Source organism: Pyrus communis, unplaced genomic scaffold (genome assembly GCF_041283825.1).
Source record: "Pyrus communis isolate YQ-2024b unplaced genomic scaffold, ASM4128382v1 ptg000151l, whole genome shotgun sequence".
Taxonomy (NCBI): domain Eukaryota; kingdom Viridiplantae; phylum Streptophyta; class Magnoliopsida; order Rosales; family Rosaceae; genus Pyrus; species Pyrus communis.
The window spans coordinates 20,001-27,500 of record NW_028291045.1 but is presented as its reverse complement, the minus strand read 5'-3'; the positions used below and the strand labels follow the sequence as shown (position 1 = coordinate 27,500).

The 7,500-nt window shown below is 28.9% G+C and overlaps 2 non-coding genes across 2 annotated transcripts; one reads left to right on the top strand and one right to left on the bottom strand.

The window, feature by feature from the left end:
* Positions 1-5,440: 5,440 nt before the first annotated feature.
* TRNAS-GCU (transfer RNA serine (anticodon GCU)) lies at positions 5,441-5,528 on the bottom strand. Its single transcript has one exon. It is a non-coding gene; the product is annotated as a tRNA-Ser (tRNA).
* A 1,604-nt stretch (positions 5,529-7,132) lies between these two features.
* TRNAR-UCU (transfer RNA arginine (anticodon UCU)) lies at positions 7,133-7,204 on the top strand. The gene has a single exon. It is a non-coding gene; the product is annotated as a tRNA-Arg (tRNA).
* The last annotated feature ends 296 nt before the right edge of the window (positions 7,205-7,500 follow it).

Below are 7,500 nucleotides of genomic sequence, written 5' to 3'. Positions count from 1 at the left end.
CGAAGAAAAAGTAAAATGGATTCGTATTCACATACATGAGAATTATATAGGAGCAAGAATAATCGTGTATTACGTTTTGAAAAAAGAATTTTTTTTGGAGTAATAAGACTATTCCAATTATAATACTCGTGAAGAAAGAGTCGTAATAAATGTAAAGAAGAGGGATCTTTCACCCAATAGCGAAGGGTTTGAACCAAGATTTCCAGATGAATGGGGTAGGGTATTAGTACATCTGATACATAATTTAAATGTGGGAATTTGTCCTCTAAAAAAGGAAATATTGAATGAATTGATCGTAAATTATAAGATTTTACGATTTCTGTCGCCTCTAAGGAAGATACTAATCGTAGGGAAAACGGAATTTCCACAATGACTGCAAATCCCTCCGACATCATTTGAGAATACAAATTTTTGTTGTACCCAAAAAATTTTTTTTGGTTAGAATCATTAGCGGAAATTATCAAATGATTCTGTTGATACATTCGACTAATTAAACGTTTTATAATTAGTAAACTATATTTAGTGTCATAACCTACATTATCCAACAAAATCGATCTATTTAAACCATGATCATGAGCAAGTGCATAAATATACTCCCGAAAGATAAGTGGGTATAGGAAGTCATGTTGCTGATATCTATCTAGTTCTAAATATCCTTGAAATTCTTCCATTTTTAATGTGAACAAGAAAAGAAATAGGTGATTTATTGGGTTATCAAATGATACATAGTACGATACAGTCAAAACAAGGTATTATAGTAAGAAAATACCTCGGAACAAGTAAGACTCATCAACGGACTCTCTAGCCTCTCTTTTTCCATCTAATTGATTTATGTTCGTTCTAGGGTAACAAGATGGTTAGAAGTCCTTTATTTTTTCAATCCAATCGCTCTTTTGATTTTGAAAAATCTTTATCAATATACTGCCTTCTTCTACACATTTATCTCTACCCCATAATGGGTAATAGCTAATAATTAGGACTCATAAGAAATTTATAATCCACTCATGGGAAAAGTTTTTCCCGTATTAAGCACTAATATATTTTTAACGTCTAATTAGATCGGGTAATCATTCAAAAATTAAGAACAGAAGCTCATTACTTTTTGTTTCCCTATAATTGGAACCGTAGTTAGGGCTCTACCCATTTATTCACTCGACCAAATTCATTTTTTTTATTACACGACAAGAATTCAAACAATTATAATAAGGTTTTGGACCTATTCGGTAAGAATGAAATATTCTTAGAATTATCCATTGATACGACATGCTGCTTTTTCCATTCATTCCTTTCAGGATCAGTCGTGGTCTTACAAACTCTACCGATGGTATGGACGAATCTTTTGCTTCATACAAATGTGTAAAAGATGCTAGCCGCACTTAAAAGCCGAGTACTCTACCGTTGAGTTAGCAACCCAAATAAAATAATTAGAATGTGTAGATACAATCGGAATCTCAATAAAAAAAAGATTGAATTGCACAACGCAATCCAAACCAATCAAAACATTAAAATAGCACAAATTTTTAAAATTCTAATTGATTAGATTCTGAACATAATAAAAATGAACAGATCCGATGAAAAAATTCTCAGATAAAAATAGGGATAAAGTAAAATATTTATAAATAGCTCCTTGTCTCTTATGTCATCCATTAATTCTATAGTATATATAGATTTTATTGAGTTTAATCTTAATCAAAAAAAGACTTCTTGTATCACAGAAAATACAAGAACCCATTATTTGAATGAAATAAAAGCTATGGGACGGAGATAGAAATGGATCCTTTTATCCACGATCGGATTATATTTATTTGATACACTGTTGTCAATATGAATGTTGAGAAAAGAATACAAAAGAAAAAACAATTTATAAATATAACTAACAATTCCAATTTCAATCAATTAGACAATTAGAATTCTAAGAAAAAATACGAAAAAAAAAAAAAAAAAACTAAGGACTTGTGTTGGATTGGCACTATATATAATATTTCTATACAACACAACATTGATACAATATTGGTGGAAAAAAAAATTTTAGTAAAAAAAATGAGGTTTATTCACTAAAATAAGCAAGTGAAATCCTTTGTGTTTTTATATTTGTTCCTTAACTCATTGACAGTAATCTCAAAATTTTATATTTATAGACCCGATTACTTCATTTATTTATTCACTTAATCTTTTTCTATCTATTTTATATATATCAATAAAATTTATATCAATAAAATAGAAATAGATTTTTGTCGTTATAAAAGACACTCTTTTATAGTAACAATAATAAATTTAGTATGATATTAATAAATTTAGTATGATATAAATAGAACAAAAGAGGAAATAGCAAAGAAACAAAAAGGTTATACAAGGCTATATACAAATCATCCACATTTTTTTTATTTCATTAATTGAATTTTATTTGTTGATTAGGGCGAAGTTCCGTAAAAACCCCCGCCCTTTTTGAAATATCATGAACAGTTCCTGTAGGTTGAGCACCTTTTTCAAGGAAATATAGAATAGCAGGAACATTTAAATAGATTTGATTCTTTATCGGGTCATAAAAACCCACTTTACGAAGATCTCTTCCCTCTCGTCGGGATCGAACATCAATTGCAACGATTCGATAAATGGCTCATTGGGATAGATGAACAATACTCCCCCCCCCCTAGAAACGTATAAGAAGTTTTCTCCTCGTACGGCTCGAGAAAATTCTAAATTATGTCTATGTCTAAATTATGTCTATGTATAGAATCATAATATCAAATAGATCCATAAAATCATCAAATTCATAATTCATTATATTATTGATTTTAGTTTAAATACTTTTTCGTAGTCCCCCCCCCCCAAAAAAAAAAAAAAATTATTTGTATCCTCATAACTCAAGTTGAATAACTCTCAAATAATTCAAAAGAAACCTTTTAGGTATTAAATTTATTGAGTGGTCTCTAACCCTTTTTGTCTGTCTCCTTTAGAATCTATTTTGATTCTTAAATACGATCTAGTTGTTGAGACAATTGAAAACGGTATTTCCTTGTTCCAGGATCTTTATCTTTGCCTTGAATCATTGGGTTTAGACATTACTTCGGTGATCTTTAAATCGTTTCAAAACGGCAGCAACATACCATTTTTTGTGATTTCTTTCTATCAAAGAATCGTATGAATGGTTGATTCCTACGTAATACACTTTACTTTTAATTTGATCAAAAGAGTTTTACCAATTCCAACAAAATTAACTTTTAAATTTTATCGAATTGGATCCTTTAGATTTATATATCTAAAATATACTTACGAAGTTGTTCCAATTTATTGATCGATACTAACCTTAGATTCTTGCCCTTGAGAAATTAATCAATACGTTCTACTCGAGCTCCATCGTGTACTATTTACATGGCAACACTCTCAAAAATGAGGGTTCCAGTGGAACAGAACAAATGATGTCGAGCCAAGAGCACTTTCGTTCCTATATAATATAAAAAAGTGGTGGATGTAAGAATCCACAGCTGATCATGTCCTTCAAGTCGCACGTTGCTTTCTGCCACATCGTTTTAAACGAAGTTTTACCATAACATTCCTTCCGTTTGGAACCAGTATGTAATTGATTCAATTATGGAATCGTGAATAATCATCGGTTCGGTCGGTACATAATAATCTATACTTTTTTCTTCTATATGAAGAATGGATAATGTATGACGAAGTCTCAACAAGAATTCAATCAATTTAACCCCATTGTTTATAATTTTTTTTTAATTATAACTAACATAACATGAATAAATAAACACGAATAAACAAGTTATTTTGAATCTCTATCTTCAAGTAACGTGATAGGATAAATTATCTTCAAGTAACGTGATAGGATAAATTCAACAATTTCACACTTCTTAGAGTACCAAGAACTCATAAGAAATCATTAAAAAGATTTAATTGATTGAATAGTTTCCTACCCTATATCATTATTTGCATAAGGTTTTACAGTAAGTACCATTCGCTTTTTATCATCATTAAGAGAAAGATAAATCCATATTGGATTAAACCATGAATGATTAATAAAAAAAAAAAAAAAAAAGAAATAAGAATCACATTCTATAAAGAAATAAGAATCACATTCTATAACAATATTATACTCTTAAACGGAAGACTGGTCGAAAAGACAATCTTTATTTTGATCTATTTTATTATGATATAGATTATGATATAGATATATATTTTATTTTTTATTATAGATTAATAAAATTATAGATTAATAAAATGATCGTGGGTCAGGTATGTTCTGGGACGGAAGGATTCGAACCTCCGAATAGCGGGACCAAAACCCGTTGCCTTACCACTTGGCCACGCCCCATTTCTAGTCGACACTAATAAACACTAATATTGGTACTGGTTGTTCGTCAACTCAAGTCTAAATATCTATTATCTATAAAATAGATTACTAGAATTTTTATACATGTAGGCGTAGAATTAAACAGAATTTATTGATCATTACATATAATTCAATTAAGATATTGTATGAAAGTATGGTTTATTCTATTCTCTTTTGATTTGAGAATTGAAGGATTTTTGATTGGGTGAGTTCAAATCAAAGAAAGTTTTTTGGTCTATCTTATTTTCTTTTTATTCATTTTTCTTTTCTATGAATAATAACATATTTATAATAATAAAATAATAAAAATAATAATAAAATAATAAAAAACTCAATTTATTAATAACTCAATCAAAATAAATAAAATACAATTATCCTCAAGAACAAAATGTTTGTTATGCTTAATATATTTAGTTTGATCTGTATCTGTCTTAATTCTGCTCTTTATTCAAGTAGTTTTTTCGTCGCCAAATTGCCCGAGGCCTACGCTTTTTTAAATCCAATCGTAGATGTTATGCCAGTAATACCCCTGTTTTTTTTTCTCTTAGCCTTTGTTTGGCAAGCTGCTGTAAGTTTTCGATGATATCTTTAATTTAATAATGTCTAGACAAATTCATGATTTATTGAAAAAAAAAAAATTCAAAGAAAAGAATTGATAAGATCAGATAAGTCTTACACCCTCAATTCAAATATTGAAATTCTTGTACAACCGCGAAAAATCTGGATCACCCCACTTTATTTCTTGGTGTCAAAATAAAAAAAAAATAGTAGGGTATGCGGTATAAAAACGGAGAATCTATTCTCTTTTTTACTAAAAAAAATCTTGGAGATTATGTAATGCTTACTCTCAAACTATTTGTTTACACGGTAGTGATATTCTTTGTTTCTCTCTTTATTTTCGGATTCCTGTCTAATGATCCAGGACGTAATCCTGGACGTGAAGAATAAAAGATAAGGTTTTTGTTTTCCTTGCTTGATTTTTAAATGTTCTTAGTAGGATTTTATCTATTACACATTTTTTACTATTAACTATTAAATATTAAAAATAAAAAGAGCTCGCGAAAAATTTGAAAGAAAATACCAAGTCATCAACAAAAACGGAAAGAGAGGGATTCGAACCCTCGGTACGAAAAACTCGTACAACGGATTAGCAATCCGACGCTTTAGTCCACTCAGCCATCTCTCCTCCCAATTGAAAAAGGATAATACTATGTTACATTATAAAAAATAAGGATTGAAAGAGCCCTTCATAATATTTTTTTTCATCCGAGAGTGCTTTTTAGTTCCACGGCCCGGCTAAGTACTGACCAGGCCGGGCCCGCCATTTATTGTTCCAACGAATCATAAATAATTTTTTTTTTATTTGAAAACTAAAATACTTGCTTGTTATTACGATTGGAAAAATAAAAACTCTTTTGATTTCTATGATATAGAATCAAATGATATCGAATCAAAGTGTCGTTTCTTATCTTAATTTTTTATATTTATTCTTTATTTTCTTTATTCCTTTTATTTTAGTAAAGTAAATAAATAACAAAAAGGGAGCTGTGGATTCTTGCACAATACATTTTCATGTATGTTATGGCTTAAGTAGTTTTGTCGAGACGTCTAGGTCAAAAACCTCCGGCAAAAAAACACTTGTTATTTAGTTTTAGTTATTGAAATTTAATGAATTCTCTTTTCCGAATCTCATTGGGTTCTCTGATACAACACGTAAACGCTCTAATTTTCATGATTATTTTATGATCCTATCCTTTCTTTTTACTCTTTTAACTTTTTATTACGACCCATTTTCTTGTTCGACAAAAGGTTCATTTATATACAATAATCGGATTGTAGCGGGTATAGTTTAGTGGTAAAAGTGTGATTCGTTCTATAATCCTTTATATAGTTAAGGGGTCTTTCGGTTTGATTAATATTTCATTCCGACCAAAAACTTTATTTCTTAAAAGGATTTAATCCTTTACCTCTCAATGAAAAATTCGAGGAAGAATATACATTCTCGTGATTTGTATCCAAGAATCAATTAAAAATTGAAAAATTGGATTATGAGATTACGAAACATAATTTTTTTTTTTTTATTAGATCAATAGAATAAGTATGAGTAAAGGATCCATGGATAAAGATAGAAAGTGGCTTTCTAATCGTAACTAAATCTTTAATTTGGAATTTGTATTACGGAAATTGAAGCAAAATGGCTATTAAACAATGACTTTGGTTTACTAGAGACATCGACAAATTGTTTTAGCTCGGTAGAAACAAAATGCTTTTCCTAAGGATTCTCTCACATAGAAATAGAGAACGAAGTAACTAGAAAGGTTGTTATAATATAATCCCCCTCTTTTCTATAGGGATCGTCTAGAAAGCGGGTTGTTCTGAATACATTCAGACAGAAAAGCTGACATAGATGTTATGGGTGGAATTTTTTTTTTCGTTCATGTCTTAATATAGGAATTTATACATCTTCCATAAAGGAGCCGAATGAAACCAAAGTTTCACGTTCAGTTTTGAATTAGAGACGTTAAAAATGATGAATCAACGTCGACTATAACCCCTAGCCTTCCAAGCTAACGATGCGGGTTCGATTCCCGCTACCCGCTTTTACTTTATTTTTTTATTAAATTAATAAGAAATAATAAAAAAATAGAATTAAATATTTTGAGATTTTTATTATTTTATAAAAAATTTTATGAATATAATTAATGTAATGCATCATTGACTTGAATACGGAATTCCCGGAATTGGTTCAACTTTTTTTCCGAACAAGAAATAGGAAAATTGGAATGAAAAGCGTCCATTGTCTAATGGATAGGACAGAGGTCTTCTAAACCTTTGGTATAGGTTCAAATCCTATTGGACGCAATTTATTTCCATATGTATACATATTTTTTTTAGATTTCTATGGTCAAGAAAGATATTTTGAATGACTTGAATAAGAGACGCTCTTATTACATATTACGTAAATTACATATTAATTATTTATTATATAAATAATTAATATGTAAATTTTAAAAAATTTTAATAATAAATATATATAAATAAATATAATATATATATAAATAAATATATAATAAATATATTTTATATTCTAATATATTCTAAAGATTTTAGTTTATATAAAGATATTTTAGTTTATATAAAGATATTATAAATTAATA